Source organism: Chelmon rostratus, chromosome 4 (genome assembly GCF_017976325.1).
Source record: "Chelmon rostratus isolate fCheRos1 chromosome 4, fCheRos1.pri, whole genome shotgun sequence".
Classification (NCBI taxonomy): domain Eukaryota; kingdom Metazoa; phylum Chordata; class Actinopteri; order Chaetodontiformes; family Chaetodontidae; genus Chelmon; species Chelmon rostratus.
This window is the reverse complement of record NC_055661.1, coordinates 19,043,388-19,059,200: the sequence shown is the minus strand read 5'-3', so window position 1 is coordinate 19,059,200 and position 15,813 is coordinate 19,043,388. Positions and strand designations below refer to the sequence as shown.

Below are 15,813 nucleotides of genomic sequence, written 5' to 3'. Positions count from 1 at the left end.
TAGAGGAGCGCTCTGTAACGACTGGTAGGTATAACTGAGACCTCACGAGAACCAACAGGACTGGTCATTTGCTTAAATGTCTAAAACAACCTACTGTCAACACAGTCCATTCTGGCTGTGCAAACTATGACTGTCTCCAAAAAGTAAAGGTGCAACTAGTGTTATTAGTGCTGCAAAGCCTTGTAAAAATGGGGTTGGTGTGGACTGTTGGGTGAAACAAAGTGTGTATGTATGGAGATCACTGTTTGTATTCCATTTCCTACCATCAGTAAATGTCTCTTTTAATCATTACTGCGATCGTTTCCTAACCTCAGACCAAGAAGTTACTGTAACCCAAACTCCAACGCTTGCCTAACCCTACACAAATATTTTTAATGCCTAAAACTGAAATCTTGCAATAAGTGATCTGCTGCTTCATTCATGCTTCACTGGGTGTCGATGTTGACTTGTAACATTCAGTCATATTCATACTGGTGGCCATTATAATCTTACACTTCTATTACTCTGCTGCTGTCACAGCCCCAGTCGCCATCCCAACCACCTTCATAAGTGCAAAGTTTTTTTTTATTGGTATTAATTAATTCAACCAAGATCTGCTCATGATCTAAGGAAGTATTAGCACTCGTGGCAGAATGCTTGTTCCTTCTTGTATAATAGGGTTAGGGTTAAGCTATTTTTACAAGCAAAGTTAGAAATGTGTATGCAGGTTTACTGTAAGAGAGGAAAATACTTCTCTTTGGGTATCGCAGACCTTGCTTGGCACTGTGAAACACGCATGGAGTAAACACTAAACACTATGAGAAAAACACCAGCCAATAACAATTCAGGCTGTTTAACTTGTGCATCAACAGTCTAGTCAGTCAGCCAGCGAAGCAGTCAGTGTCAGGGATGAGACAAGGCCATAATCCAATTCTGGTTTTTACACGGCGTCATGCCTTTACCTTTGACAGCGTGATTGATGTGTATGTAAATGTGTTTTGAGGAGGGCTGTGAGCAGCTAGTTAAAGCAGACATTTAGGGCTGGCCTGTCAAAGATGAATGGGGAGGGAAGGAGAGAGAGAGGAGGAGGAAGATGGAGGAAGGAGAAGGAATCTAAAATAAAGACGACTATTGATCCATGAATGAAGATGGACACTGGAGGAGTCCTAGACAAGCGTTATGTACCTCTCGAGCGTCACTCTGAATTCATAGGGAGGCAGTTTGACAGCTCCACAATGGCATACTATGGGGAATCTCTATCGGACACACACCAAGCAGGAAAAGGTTACTGACTTTTCAAGTGCCCTCTCTATTGTCCTCTCTCAGCCCTGATCCTCCGTTTCCCTTCGCCATTCCTTAAGTCAATAGAGGAAAAGCACTGAACATTGAGGTCAAGACACTAAATAGATAGCAGATTTCTCTCAAGACAGTGTCTTAGTGTGTGTCTCTGTGTGTGTTGTGTGTAAGAGTCTAGGTCTTGATGTACACGTGTGTGTTGCATGTGCTTGCATGCACGCTTTCCCTTTCCATGCTCTCACACGTCCCTGTGAGACTGTCATGTGGGCACTAAAGTTTAACAACTTCTGGGGAAAAATAGGTGACAGGGACCTCAAATCTACCCGCCCGTTTCCACAGCAACCATGGAAGGAGGAGGAAAAAGGAAGGAGGGAGGAAGGAGGTAAGAAGTCTCATCTCCATCACTCATGCACATATCCACCGCTATTTGAAGCCATCAGTCACTGGAGTCAAGTCTTTCGCCTGAAACTTAGCATGCATACTAGCGTGTGTAACTGGCGCCAGTAATCTGTCTGGATAGTGTCGATCTATTATCCTAAGCAGTGGGGTGAATGCACTCATATTCTATGCTTCATGATGGATAATTGGGCTGAAGAAAACTTTAAATGATCAGACAGAAATAATAGATTATTTTGAGCTATCTGAAAAAAGTGTAATTCCTGCCACTGCTAACTTTTGAAGTAGAAAGAAATTGAGAACTCTAATTTAATTAGATTACCGTACATACGATGAAACTGATTTAAATAGATGAAACTGAAACTGGGCCATAATAGCACCAGGTAGTAACAGGAAAAGAAGTTGTGTGAATGTACTAAAACTGAGAAAATGCCAATATATGACTGAAAAGTAGGTATAGCAGGATACACTCAGCCTCAGAAAACACCACTGGGACCTGGTATTAAAGGGATTTAGTAAATGCCTTTAGCATTATTAGCATTTCAGCTTCATCAACATTAATTCTATTATCTGTTTTGCTGTATTGGACTGAGCTTTATTTTCTCAGGTATTCTTTCACTAGCAAAGCTGCATATTTGCGTGTCAGCCTGCCACTCCACTGACACAACAGGCTAAATGTATACTGCATGTATAAGTGTTGCTAACTCCTCCGCACACGGAAGAATTTTTTCATTAGAGAGGTCCTTTCAAATCCTGCCTTCCACAAAAGAACTGAAGAGCAAACTTGAAAAGAGAAGGCACATATATGACATGTCTCAAAAGTATGAGGCAAACAAATAGAAAATTAAGACATTTTTCTTTGAGACTGCTGTTGATTTTCTTTCTATCTTGCTATCAATAGGAACTACTGCATGGAAATGGAGAAATGGATTGACGGGAAACAGAATACTCATTTCCTGCAGACTGTTTCCAGAGCCATAAGATGGCATCAAACAATGAGACACAAAAATATGGAGAGAGAGAGAGAGAAAGAGAGAGTGCAAGAGGATGAAATTGTGAGAGAGAAACTGCAACGAAAAAAGAGGGCCCACACACTACCTCCTTCATGCCCCCTTGTGCCCTATGGACCCTGCACCCTCCTCTGCTGTGACTCTGATGAAAAGCAGGCCACAATCCCTTTCAATTTGGCCAGTGTGCCCCAGTCCTGTTAAAGGCAATCGACTGGCTGAACAGAGGCACTATATCACAATATGCAGGTGCAGACGAGCCCGGCAGAGGGGAGAGGAGAGACATGGCGCCTGAGGAGAGAGAAAGGGACTCTGGCATCCATCTCTCTCACACTTAGGCTGACGTTCAACCATGGGGGAGAAACACACACACACACACACACACGGGGAGAGCAAGAAAACGAGAGGTGAGAGAGAATAGAAAAGTGGAGGAAAAATGGGACCCGTCACTTCCTTCATTTTTTTTCTCCTCACTTGAGGTAAAAAAAAGAAGAAAAGAAAAGAAGAAAATGCATTTTGTGCAACTGGGGAGTGCAGAAAAAAACCTGTCTGGGATGAGAGCAAGGTGTTTGTTTTTGTGGTGGGGAAATTCATGTGTGGGTGTGGGGGAGGCCGGTGCCTTGGCCGGAGCTGTTTGTTATCGGGAGTCTCCAGGCCCCCCAGGTGTGCCGAGCTGCTGCCCAAGTCAGAGGGGCTGAGCCTGGGGTAGGGTGAAGAGTCGGAGCCCTTGCCCAAGGATGGGTGAGAGGCCAATAGACTGGAGAGAGCAGCAAAGGCCTGATGGGGACTGAAAATGCCACATGAAAGTTCTGATTTATCCCACAAATGTTCTGTTTATTGACATTCCCTTCCATGTCCTGCCTAGACTGTAATAAAGCAACTCATATAATGTGTTAGACCATATTTAATTCTCTACTCTTCAAGGCACCATAGAGGACATCAGTGAGTGCTGTGCATTGAGATTGAGGACCTTTGATGCACACTTGGCATGTAAGAGCATAAAGCATTCACACTCTCTGAACCTCTTGAGGGGAGCACTGAGGAAATGGAAGCTGAGAGCTCATAGTACAGGCTCAGGTCAAGGATTTGATGCCATGTGACGTCTGATCTGCTTCATCCTATCACACATAGTTGTTGAGTGGTGAGGTCTATAACTGTAGGCGAGGATAAAACCGCAGCAAGTCTGCAATCATACCGTCTGACCATGACCTGTCAGTCATCCTTGGCTTTCGGCTCTAGCTTATCACTAGACATATTGGGCTGGATCAATCCTCTGTATCTAGGATTCAAAAGTAATCTATCCCTGCAGAAATACCAACCAATATACATGCAACATACAAATGAACTTGCAGCCACACATTGTTGCGTGCACAGACTGTCTTGTATGCTACAGCACAAATTCATACACTTAAAGAGCAACTTGAGGTTGAAATTTTTACTGAATCTTTAAAATTCTCTCTCTCTCTCCCTTACAGTTAACATAACGTGGACTCACATCCTGTGGATGGGCATCATTACTCTTACCAAGTAGATGATCCCCTAAGTGTCAAAACTAGCATCAAGATCCATGTTTATTATCATTAAACTGGAGCTAGATTGACCACTCTCCCTTCAAAGCAGGTCCAGTTTCTCAGTTATGAAAACATCTGGACTCATTTTTGGGTCCAAATGTTTCTGTAGTATGAAGATAGTATGAAGATCAGTGTGCGAAATACCCAGTGGCAATCAGGAATCCTACCTACCTAGTGCTCTAGTATTATGAACTCTACACAGCGTCAATGGGCAATACACAAGATTTCATTAATGCAGCTAACCTAAACATGCTTTGCATACACATCACAGAGGCTAATATCATTAACCACAGAACTACACAACCATGCAACAACTTTAGCATGCAACATAATCTCACAGCACTCTCACCTCTCTCTCTAACCTGACACACATACACACACGCTTGAACCCGAGCACTTGGTTGTCGCGAACAGAGGCTAGAGATTGAGATCTTAACAGTAGAAACAATGGACGACAGAGGCCTTGGCCCAACTTCTTCTTGTTATCCAAGAAAAAGAGAGACAACATCCTGCTTTAATCCAGATTCTCCTGAACGGTGCTGGATCAAATTTGTCCAAAGGGGATCCGTTTCAGACCACAAACAGAAAATCGCCTCTTGCACTCGAGATAAGTGCGTCTTGCTATGCGTAGTCTTTCCAGTGTTTTGCCCTGTGGTGTGCCCTGTTGTTTCCAGACTCTAAACTGCTCCATAGCCTCCTTGGCTGGTTCCCGATGCGAATTAGCTAGGCTGTGTACATCTTGTCCACCATACAAAGTCAAAGCCTTCTGCTCTCCTGGCCAATAGCACTAATCAAGAGTCTTGAGCTTCTGGATCAAGTTTGACTCTGGTAAGTGCTTGGTTAGACTGCCAACCACCTATTCATAAAAGCAAGGCCTGTTTATTTCCCCCCTGCCTTCTTTCAGCTGTACATCTTTAAAAAGACCTGATGAGACACACTGTTCTTCATTGATTTCCCACCAGAAGTCCTCATGGCTGTCAGGAGGAGTGGAGACTTGAATCCACAAGTGTCATTTCTCTTCTCTGCAGCACGAGAGACAGACTCTGAAGTTCACGTAGGATGTCTTTCATGACAGCCAAATCTTCCACAAACCATGAGTTGGTTAGGTGCATGTGAAGCTCTCTGTGTTTTTGCCTCTCAACATCAGTGCATGACGTGTCCTCACTGAATATCTTAAAATAGAGTGTTAGTGCAGGGAAATCTTTCCATAAGCTTTTACTGTATTATAGCAACTGTAAACCCATCTGATGGTGAAAACTTAAAGAACTCAGAGTGATTACATTGAACCATTACTTAAAGAGCATATTTGACTCCCGGTTTTCCCAGTTACATTGATTTAGAAGCAACTGGAAGGAATATTTACAGGTTAATGTATTTACAGTTCATTGTTTGATTCTTTGCAATTAAAATGTGTGCATCATTTACAATGTATAAAATATCATTTATAATACATCTGTTTTTGAGCCAGACAGTTTTTAACCTCTTGCTCTCAAGAACGATTCATGTTGGACTTTCTTTCAGTGACTTGATAACTTTGGAAATGGACAATTGTTCTTTACCTTCTTACTTGTAGCTATCAAATTAATTAATTAAGGGAGGTGCCAACAAAAAAGTTGGTCTTTTAGTTTTCGAAGTCTGTCTCAAAACAATATTCACATGGCCATATGTACATTTTAAAGTGTTATTGGTCGCTGTAATTGTTTATTATATGAAATCCCCTTGTGCAAGTAATTTCAATGCAAGTGATGGGAGACGGTCCTTGTTCAAGATAAAAATGCATTTCAGAGTTCAGCCAGAGATACAGTAACATGAGGCTTCAGCAGCCTGAGTTAGCCAAACTTGGTGATTATATTCCACAGTTGCAGCCTTTTTAGTAGAAAAGTCCCTCTTGTGTTATTACGTCTTAGCAAGGAAACACTATTTGCATCAAAAACTTCAGAATATCCCCATTTGATTTGAATAACTCACACTGTTGCAACTTTATACAAGATGTTTCCATCCAAATGTAGCAAATTTTTTTAATGAATAGAAAAGGAAAATGCAAATGATGTACGTTTCCATCCACTATCATTAGGCAAACTGGTTCATTGAGATAAACACCTGATAGTGCTCATTCTCCAGTTGGGTGTCATTAAACAGAAGAAGATGGTGCATTAAGATGATGTAATTAAAACAGTGCACGTCATACCTCAAATGTTGGAACACAATGTAGAAAACATTGCTTTTGTGCTTGTTTCACGTGTAAATTGAGGAAGGCTGCAGTCAGTCTCCTCATCGGTCCACACAGATGTGGTGCTTCCGTCTGGTGCTATTTTTAGTCTCTCCTGTGGAAGCTCTGGTGGTTTAAGCCACATGCTCCATGTACGTCATGATTTATTTGCTGAGTCAGTTTCCATCACCAACTTTTCTACCTCAACCAAGCAAAAAAAAAAAAATCTAAAATTTTTGACTTTTTTTGAATTTCCACTTCTGTTTTTCCGTTCGCTCAACTTGCTCTTAAAAAAAGGTGAATGGAAATGCACTTTTTGACTATTTTCAATGCAGATTACTTATTGTCTCTTGTCACTTAGATGGTGTCACTTACAGATCTCTTCATGGCCAGTATGGACAGCAGGAACAACCAATAACTCTGCCTTTGTACGTATGTGCATGTCAATATATCTTTTTAAACAACTTAAAATGTGAACCTGTCCTTTAATGCCAGCTGAGGGACACACAAAACCATACATACAGTGTGCACTTGTACACATGTGTGCACACATATACACACACCTACAAACATATGCACACACACCTGAAGTAAACAGGCTAAACTTTATTCCTTACAAGTAACTTTTGACAAGTTCTCCTCCACATCCTGGAGTTGTATTCAGACGTGCTAGAAGGGAGTGCTGGAGAGCAGTCATGTAGAAAGAGAATGCTGTTACTGGAGTTATTAACAGGCTCCTGTGTTTCCCTCCTCTCAGCTGAGCTATTCAGAGCATAGCGTCCTCATCTGCCACAAACACATGCCGACAGACAGACGCAGCAGACGGACACACCGTGCAGCTCTTCTACGCGCTGCGCAGTAATATGTTTTTTGCCCATTTACAACAAATTAAGTTTCCCTCAAAGTGAATTTCAAGCTTGGCTGCCTTTGGAGGGCGAGCAACTCTCTTTTCATTAATTTTCATTCTTTTCCCCCAAACAAATGATCTACTGTACAGCCCGCTCTGCATTGCTCTCCTCTCCCTGTCTTTTACTTTCTCTTGTTTTCTCCCATCTTCGCTTCTTTTTCCTGCTTGCTGGCGCATTTGGGCCAGGCAATGGAAAGCAATTACACTGTCAGAAAGGTGTATTCTGATTTATTAAAAGCCTTGAATGTTATCTGTTTTGTTCCCTCTTTGTGTCCTCCTGGGGAACTGAGTCCTGACACCCAAATGAGACAGAGTGAGTGCTCCCTGCTCAGTGCTTCATCCTGAGAGTCATCTAGGAAGCCGGCAGAGTAAATATCCATTGGCAGAGGAGGGCAGATAGACGGCTGTAACGCAGCTGCGAGGATGGCAATAGATTTGGCTCTGCAGCCCAAGAGGTGGGAGACAGAGAAAGAGAGAGAGATGTGTCTGCTGACTGCTGCACAGGCTCAGTTTGAAATGACATTCGTCTTCCTTCTTAATTTCACACACCAGGCTCTCAACTATCAAGCATCCACAGAACTCCGGTTCACAGCACTGTAGGCCCACAGACATGAGCCATTTCAAAGAACCTTTCATTAGCTTAATTCCTATTCACTGAAACACAGGACAGACAAGAGAAGGAGGGAGACAGAGGGGATGAGAAAAGAGACAGAGCACCAAGCCATTAAGGTGTGAATAAGTTCCAATTTCCAAAATAAATATTATGTCTGTCTGAGTAACCCGAAATCTGTGTGCTTTTGTGCCAACATTTTAATAAGGATCAACAAGGGGTCAGCGCTGCGTGAACATCACACCATCGAATTCAGAAAAACTTACCTGTGATACTTTAATCTATTTATCTCCCATATTTTGTATAAACAAAGTTGACCTGCACTGTGTAAAACTGTAAAGTTAAACACACCGCCGGCACGGACACTCAATCTGCAATAGGCTACGCGTTCGCAGCCATGCCTAATGCACTCACCCACCGCCTCTCCCTCCCATTACCACGTTCTCGATCGCCAGACAGATGGGAGAGATGCAGGGGCGTGGATGCGTAATAAAGCATCCTGTATCCTTGGGGAAGCATTGGTTGGAGATAAGAGGCCATACAGCACTAAAATGTAAGGACATAGATCATAAACCTGCTTATCTTCTGCTCCCTCTGGACCAGCCTTCTTAGTCAACTGTCTGAGGCCAAAGGATAGTCACAGCTCAACCTTTTTCTCAGATTCCTGTGCCAGACAACAGATAATGCCATGTTGGTAAGAAGCGTCTGATAGAATAAGGGTCACTCACTAATGAAGCGGAAGACAAAGCAGCATAAAAACAAGAAGTGTTGCCAAGAAACCTGCAATGATACGATGATGACCTTTCCATTTTTGAGGAATTTCCTCTTACGTTCTGACACAGAGGTGCTGTAGGCAGTGATTAACATATTATTAGATGATAAAGAGTCTAGATCTTTCATCCGGATACCTGTTAGCCGCTGCCAAGGAAAACACAAAACTTCCTGAGGCCAAGAGAGAACAATTTATGACAAATGCAAAACAGGGAAACAAAATGGCAAAAAGGCAATGTGAGGACCCATAAAGTCAACAACAAACAGAAGGCGAACACAAAAGAAAAACTTCATCAGAACTTAGTTGGGGAAGTAAAATATATGGAGTGAAAATTAAATTTCGACCAGCTGATATAGCTACATTCCTTAAGTTGCTTTGTCTTTTTCTTTTGCATTTTCCTTTTTAAAATGAGATTTTCTCCCCCTGTTTGATGTTTAGGCCACAGCTAATGCATTCATGAACAGTCTGCCACTAAAGGAAAAAAACTCTGTTATCTTGAGCTGTTTACCTCTCAGCTTGGGGAAAAAGTAGTTTACTTACTTGAGTGCTGCCAGCTTGCATGACTGGTGAAGTGCTTGTGTCTGTCTTGAATATATGCTAACAAAGCTACAAAACTATCTATGTGTGGAGGAATATATGGCTAACATTTCTAATCATCTGCCTGGATCCATCTGTCTCATTCGTATGTGTTGCTGTAATGAAAATGAATGCTTCCATACAAACTGTATGGCTGAATCAGTCCAAGCAGCAAAGGGACTTTCCTTTCACTGCTATAATACAAAGTGCATGTTCACATCTCCTATGTGGTTTCACTTTGCAGTATCACCTCATCCACACGATAAAGTGCTGATTGGCTATTCAGGTGTTGGCCTTTGAAAGAGGCAGTCAGTAGTTGAGGGCTCTCTTCATTACAAACCAATCACACAGCCATTCACAGAATAGCTCCAGTGTCAAGAACTCGGCTCTCAGAGTCCGCTTTCAGGGAAAGTTGGCATTAATTAGTTACTGTAATTAAAACTGGCACTTCGTCACAATGGATGCTGTTACATTACTTGATGACAATGTAAGATTTGAAAAAGCCTTGCTGAGAAGATATGAATGGTGTCAATCACACAAAAGTAGAAAGAAAATTCACTGCGACGGGATTGTGCTGTTCCTAATGTGTTAGACAACTCAATTATTATTTATTATATGTTTATTTTATTATTTTAAGCTGCGTGACAATGCCACCCTACGGGATTGTGATACACCGTCAACACTGATTAAACACAAAACGTGATGACGCCCTTGTTACTTTTCAGTGTGCAATATACACACAGTGTTCTCATCCAGGTGTCCAAAACTGTAATTGTGATTTGACTGTTCAAGGACTTGCAACACTGCAAAACACTCCCTGTAAAGTGTCCTCTGATATCTCACTACTAAAACATCTTATTGGATTAGAAAAGGCACAAGTTTCAAGCCTAAATTGGCTCTTAACAAATTACTGGTACATGATGTAATAAACTACAGATTTTAAAGGGAACGTTTTATGGAGTTGAGAGTCATTTGGAGGCAGAAATCATAAGAATCTCTCATTACCAGGAGAGAAGAAATGTGCCTCGCCTGTGGTGTGTTTCCTATGTTCCCCCATCAGTTTGCCTGGCCCAGCTCCTCCAGTGTGGCTGCTGACCTTCTCCTCTCTCCACGGCTGGAGTGGCTATTGATTGGATCTTGGCACACAGTGTACAAACACAGAGATAAGGAGAGAGAGAGGCAGCCAGGCAGATATAGCTGCAGTGCCCACTCCACTCCCCTCCTCTTGCTCCAGACACGAAAAAAAAATAAAAGAAAAAAAAAAACCCTGTTCTTCGAGACTCCACTCCCACTGAGCAGACACCCAGACATGGTACCTGAACACTGATAGCAGACAGGATTAGGTCTAAAATTCAATCACAACAGTTTAAGTAATGTTAAGTCACTGCAGCTGACAGTGACCGCTGCCTCTCTTCAACACAGTACAAGTGATCTATCATAATCTTGCTTTGATTTGTGAGATTTCACAAGAAAAAAAATAAAACTGAATGGATGTGACATCCCTACGCTGTGATTTTGGGATCAATATTTTTACTTGATGTGGATATGTGAGCAGAATCACAGTATGATAGCTAGCAAGGGTTCAGGCTTCTTAAGCTGTATGCAGGCTAGCTCTCAGACAACCTTCAGGCTGGTCAGTGGCCTGTCCACTCTACCACCCTGAGGTCTCTCATTTAAACTTTCCTTCCATCTGGTCTACAGGCAGAGGCTGTGCTGTGTCAGAGGTGACTAATAGTGTCATAGCCCTGCCCTCCCCAGCGGGAGCAGCAGAAGGAAAACTCAAACTGCTGCCTACGCAACTCCTGGGCAGACACAGCCTACTGGTGAGACCAAAGAAAAACACTTTGTCAACAGGGAAAGTGGGCAAATAAGGTGCTTTCAAATCCAGATGGCCGTGGGACACTTGAACACCGTACAGAAAGGAGGAAACAGTTTGAAAGAAGGAGGCAGTAGGCATCTTCTTACAGAGGCTTGTAGCAGGTCAAACACATGTTGTCTCTTTCTCTGTGTCTCTGTGGATGTGGAGGGGGAGAAAAGAGAGAAGGCTTAACTCAGATACTGTCAGGATGGTCTACAAAAGGAAATGTTCAGACAGACAGGGACCAGAGGAATTGACGCAGGGCCATGAACCCAGCAGAGGAGGAATCAAAATTCCTTTTCTCTGGGGAAGAGAAATCTCCTGGTATTTGTCTTTGTGGGTGGTGTGTGTGTGTGTATGTGTGTGTGTGTACAGCACATAGAATATGTGGTATTTTATATGTGTTTTAATGGCCTGTGTGTTTTAGGTACTCTGGTAATTGCCACCAGCTAATAACTAAATAATCAATTCACACATACAAACATAGATTTTACATATGTATTACATACACCAATCTGCATACACATAAATACACAAATGACAACAAATTACCCAAACTAAATAAGGTTATACAAATCCTGCTGATAAAAATATGTTTTTGGTTGACATTTTGGTGAAAGTGTTTATTCTCTTTCTGAGAGAGATTTGTACCACTCTCAGATGAAGCTACAGCCAGCAGCCATTTAGCTTAGCTTAGCACAAACACTGGAAACAGGGAGAAACAACTAGCCTGGCTCTGTCCGAAGGCAACACAATCTGCCAAACAGCACCTCTAAAACTCACTTATCAGCTTTTTACAGTATATCTATAGAATCCATACAAAACAAAGTAGAAACTGACAATTTTCAATTTTACACAGGGTTACGTACCGGGCTACATCTTACTGCTGGGACCAGAAACTTCCTGGAATCTCCACTGGCTGCCTTGCAACTGCTCCGAGCCATGAAACAGTCCAGCACATACCCACTCATAATTTGTAGTCAAAAATAGCTGTTTTTTACACTTTACACAGATTTTGTGCAGATTAAACAGATAAGACATAACATGTTAATTAGTGAGTGCAGAGGTGCTGGTAGGTGGATTTCGGATTTCTGGAGAGATCCAGCCTAGCTTCCCCCCTGTTTCCAGTCTGGTTGGCTGTAGCACTCTATTTTACAGACAGACATGAGATTCTGGTCTAACTCTTAGTTAGAAAGCAAACAAGCATATTTCCCAAAATGTCAAACTATTCCTTTAGGAAGTGAATTTAAAGGGGATTCTAATTTTGCAAATCTGAATTCATCAGGCGGGTCGTTGCAGAGTTGAGATGCCCTAACAGCAAAGCTTGGCCCTCTTTAGTCATCTTGACATGGGAACCGACAGGTTCTAGCCTGAGGACCTGAGACTATGTGCAGGTTGATAAGGACGCAGTAATTCAGAGATACAGAGTGGGTCCAGGCCATAAACTGCAATAAAGGGAATGAGTATCTTAAAATAATAAACTAGTAGCCAATGTAAAGACGTTAAGAGTGGAGTAATATTTCTTCATTTCTTCGTTTCTGTTAGTCAATTTGGAGTCTCAGTTCTTCTCTGATTTATGCCGGTTAGGAGACCGATACCATAAACACGAGGAAATGAAACATGTACAAGGGATTCAGTGTCTCTGAAGCTTAGAAATGAGCAGATCTTGTCAGTAGTACTTAGATGATAAAAACAAGATTGGACGACCTTGCTAATATGCATTTCCAAATTCGGAACAAACAGCACACCCAGTTTTTTTGACAGAAAGCTCGGTGTTGTTGGAAAAAGGACCAAGTGAGGAGCTGACGATGATAAGAATCTCTTTTATACAGAATTTAGACATCCTGTTTTCAGTCTTTCATGGTGGACAAACTAGTGGGGTTTTTTTTTAGGGTTTACCGTGACCAATGTCTGTGTATCCTCATCTCTCGACTGCACCTAATCTCCCAACAGCTAATCATCATTCTTGTTTCCTTTTCCTGGAGAGATACCACCTACTGTGATCTGCAGAAATGAAAGTTAATTTCCTGAACAGGTGAATTCCACTCTAATTGTTAAGTCTCAAATGGCAGTTTGAGTGAAAGTGAAAGATTTGAGAATGGAGAGGCTGACCAGAAAACTAATTTCAGATCTTCCTGGCTTGCCCTTTTCATCCAGCCCAGAATTGTGAGATCTCTCTCTCTGTTTCTGTCCCTCTACCTTCCTATCTCAATTAAAGTGACTTTTTATAACGCAACTCAGCTGAAGTGAATGCAATCTGGTTCAATGTAATTTACACATTAAATTCAATTCACTTTGCTTTAGTGAATCTTGGTTTGAGTAAGATAATAAAAAAAAATACCTGCCTTCTAAATCAGTAACCACTACCTCATTCATAAAGATGAAGAGAGCTGGAGGTAAAAATTAAAAAGAGCCGACCTTTTTTTTTTTTTTTTTTTACAGTATCTGAGTCCACCAGTGCAGGCTGGATGGCAGAGATTTTGTTCAGAGGAATACATTACAGAAAACAAATTAGTCAGCATGATAGAAGAATGCCAGTGCAAATGGCCCTGGCTCTTATTTCCATCCTTATGAGATAACTGTACCCATTAGAAGGTTAAAGCTATTGTGGCGCACCTGCGAAGACTCTGCTTCGGAAACGGCAGCAATCCGTCTTTAAACTTTGATGCAGCCAGAAAGCTCTCCTCATCCCTTCTCATCCCTTCCCCTCTGACCTGTGTGTATGTGTGTGTGGAGTTGCATATGTGCACGAGATAGAGTGGGGGGAGAGGGTAACAGCGAGAGAAGGAACAGACAGAGAAAAAGATATGAGAGGGCGGGGCTGGGCTGTCTGCCACCCAGGCCCAGAGAACATAAAGAGAAAAATACGGCCATAAAACCTCTCAATGACTATGAATACTAATACTGACTCTGTGAGCCAACCCAACCGAGTCTGTCCTCTCTCTGTTCCCCTCTGTCTCACTCAGACAAATGATGTGGCTTAAAAATAAAGCAAAAACAGTGTGCTGCACTGGCAGAATTGTAAAGCTTAGTATTTACACTTTGTTATATAAAACACAGCTGTAGTACAGATGGAAAGGGAAGATTAGTGAGACACACTAACTTCCTGGTCTTCAAACCATAGGTCCATTCCATATTTTATTGTGCTGTGATGTTTTCCATGCTGATTTGTATTTATCTGGCTGTCCAGAGACAACAGGTAGTGCAGGTGTAATGATTAACAACAAAAGCGGGAAACAGACTGCTAGCTTTGATTGTAAATGCATAATGCCGTGCATACATCCTTGGGATTCTTACCAAGTGCAAACTGTATTATGGCCATCACCATCTTGGTTTTTGGAGCCAGAAGTGACCATATTTGGACGAGAGGGTGAAGATGGGGATGACACGCTTTACTACACCTCTATCCTCTGTCTAAGAGCTCAAGGATACACTGCTGCAGTCACTTGCCAGTCACAAGGTAGCCACGCCCTAAAACATACCCTGCGTTCTCGTCTGTTTTATTCTAAATGGGACCATAATTTACAAAATTAGCATCAAGCTGTATTGAAGAGGACTTGAAAAGAGTGATTGAGGAAAATCATTAGGAAAATGTTTACTGAGGTAATAAATCAAGAGAGAAGTAGGGTCATTTTCTCATAAGCTTACATGCAATCACACATGTTGCTGCCAGCCCCCTACTGGCCATTAAAACAAATGCAGGATTTAGGCACTTTGGCATCGGCTTCACTTTGCAGACCTGGAAGCTCCATCCACTGTTTAAACCGTCCAACACCAAAACTCTCACCACACTTTAAGCTAGACAGATAGATATATAGATAAACTGAACTAAAACAGTGCCTGGTAGATTTTCTACATGGTTAAGTCTGACAGATGTTAAGAGATTAAAAGAAACTTAAAGAAAATAAACTTAAAGAAAAATAAAAAATGTAAACAAAAGAAAAGAATAGAACGAAACAGACTAGAGGTAGCATTTAATAAATAATTCAGTGAAATATTAGATAACTGTAATAATAATCATCACCAATTTTAATCATCTCGATTAAAATATATATTCATGGTCAGAATTTTATTGCAGCACTACCCATTCAATGAATTTACATTTAGGAATCACTTTTCTTTAGAGTAGCTTTCATTGTTAGTGGTGGTGTTCGCCAGCAAGCACAAGGGATTCAGAGGAGGCAATGCATCAATATGCTTCAGAATTACTGTATGCAATAATATCTGTTCGACAGAGGCCTTTACTGATCATTCTGTGAGCTGCATTAAGCTAGTGCTAATGCAAATTGAACATTTCCTGCAAATTTCTCAAATTAAAAGCGTCACAGGTGAACCACTCGAGAGTTTTATGTCCTCTCAGTGCACAGTTTGGTTGGCTGTGTTGTAAACAAATGCATCAGTTGCTCTCAATCTGTTTTATGTTTTTTTTTCTGACTGAGTAGCCAGCAGAGTTTTGGGGAGCTGTAGTAAAGTGCACTTGCTTTTACAACCAGGTGTCAGCAAATCAATCAAAACGGAGATCTGCAAGATTCTCACTTAAAAAAGGAAAAAAAGCTGAATCATGGTTCTCTTTGTTTCGGTACTGAATTTGCACTGAAGCTGCTTTTAAAATACGACCATATTGTTATTATT

At 41.6% G+C, this 15,813-nt stretch overlaps 1 protein-coding gene across 1 annotated transcript in view; it reads right to left on the bottom strand.

Moving 5' to 3' along the window:
* agbl4 (AGBL carboxypeptidase 4) overlaps positions 1 to 15,813 on the bottom strand; it is a 268,049-nt gene that overhangs the window by 107,816 nt on the left and 144,420 nt on the right. The gene's annotated exons all lie outside the window — the stretch shown is intronic.